This window comes from Choloepus didactylus (genome assembly GCF_015220235.1).
Source record: "Choloepus didactylus isolate mChoDid1 chromosome 25 unlocalized genomic scaffold, mChoDid1.pri SUPER_25_unloc2, whole genome shotgun sequence".
Taxonomy (NCBI): Eukaryota; Metazoa; Chordata; class Mammalia; order Pilosa; family Megalonychidae; genus Choloepus; species Choloepus didactylus.
In genome coordinates, this window is record NW_023637607.1 from 6,708,621 (window position 1) to 6,710,729 (window position 2,109).

Sequence of the window (2,109 nt, forward strand, 5' to 3'; positions counted from 1 at the left end):
CTGGCTGAGAAACTAGAGCTGAAACATGCAGAGTTTTCAATAATGTCCCAGGCCTTGCTTGGGTCATAACTTTATTAGATAATTAAACCACTGAACTGCAGCTATATATGCAATTGTAGACTTGAGTCCATAAGAATCCTGCTCTTATAGAATGGATTTTTGTAAGAATTTAAAGAGAAAATCCCTAAAATATCTAAACTCAGGTAATCTTGCATAAAGAGATCAAATATATCTCTTAATTCATTAATATTTTAAAATAAATTATCAATTTTACCTCCAAACATGTATTACAGGCAGGATATTTCTAATTGGAAAAAATAGTAATTTTGCCAATGCTGCACTATTTATAGTTTCATATCTGAGAAGCCCATTTCTCCACTTTGTTGAAAAGGGGAAAATCAATGTTCTAGAGAGAACAGAAGGGACAGTCTCTCACTCCAAGTCATACATGCAAAGGGAGTTCCAAGGGACTAGTGAGGGTAGATTCAGTCATATACTTGGAGGAATATGATTCAAAGGGTGGGAAAGTGCTAGAAAATAAGAGGTATGCAAGGCAACAGATACACTGTGTAGGCAGACTGGGAAAGCTTGATTCATCTGATGCAACTGGGTCACCTGGGGCCAGAGAGTGAGCAGGAACCATTTCCATTCTCTCTTGACCAGTGTCCCAAAGGGAAATGATGGCTCAGCAGTGAAGCTACAAGGGAATATGCTAATAAGGGATAGAGGGCAGTGTGGAAATGAGCAGCTACAGGAAAGCTGTAAATAAGACTTTTTTGCTCTCCCTCATCCTCTGTACTTTTGGCATGGTTGTTTTTCATGGTGTCTTCAGTCTGGCTGGGGAACCAACACCTGACTGCTTCCTACATCTTCTCTGGGGACACAGCTTCAGTCTTCATTACCAAACACCTAGGAAGGAATTTGGACTTTCACAGGAAGACCTTCCTCTCATAAGTATGATCAGGGTAAGGAGCTGCAGAAAATTGTCAGGGAAAATGGATGCCAAAATTTTTATCTGATGCCATCTGAACAGAATGCAGCACTGCCCAGAGCCCAGGAACCACCCAGCTCCTTTGCTTCCTTAAGAAAATACAGTAGGAGAACCTAAGATGGCGGCTAGGTGAGACAGGGCAAAAAAAACACCTCCATGAAAAATACTAGACAAAAACCAGAAAGTGACCCAGAATACCGGTTTCAGCATGCACCAGCTGGACGAGGTCTGCTAGTACACAGGGGCCATATACTTAATGAAACCGGGAGTCTGCATTCTGAAATGAGTGAGTAAGGGCTGGAAGATCTGTAGCCATGCTGCTGTGTGGGAAGCCAGGGGTTGGCATTTGGAGACTGACTGGCTCTTTAAAAAAAAAAGGAAAAACGCAGGAGTGGCTGCAGTTGTGACAGTGGGAACCATGCAGTAAAACACAGCAAGAGAGGGCTGAGCCAGCATCTTGGTGTCTGGCCTGGAGGATAGACTGCTGCAGATACCCTCAGGGCCAGGGGAATGGAGGGGAGAGCCTGAAGCAGAAAGAAACCCCATGGCTTGCAGCTGGCTTCCCAGAGGGCTGGATAAACTCCTGCCTGGGGCTGTGCCCTCAGCTCAGAGCCCCACCAGTTGTCCCAGAGCTGGGAAGGAGGAACTGTGCAAGGAGTGGGGTTGAGATGCCCCATTTGGCCATCTTTACTTCCAGCTGAGAGCACCCCTGCATGGCCAGTGGCCCGGGGCTTCACTTGAAGGATGGCATGCACTGGTGACATAGCATAGCCTTCCCTCAGCAGAGGTCCTGGAAGATCACAGCTGAGAAAGGGGGCCCACTCAGAAAACCCAGGGATGCTACAGTAAGTCTGGTGGTTTGTGGGTAGGTGAGAGAAAGGATCTAGGGCTGAAATGAAATGAAGGCTTAGACTCTTGCTGCAGCCTTGAATCTCTGGGAATCTGAGGGATCTGAAAATTAAAGCTGCCCTTCCTCCCTGGCCACCCGGACACAGCCCCACATTCAGGGTGGACGGCTCCAGCAACACACCCAAACTGAGTTCACCAACTGAATCCCACAAGAATCATTTCCCCACACACCACAGGGACAAGGTTGAAGAGAACTGACTTGAGTGGTA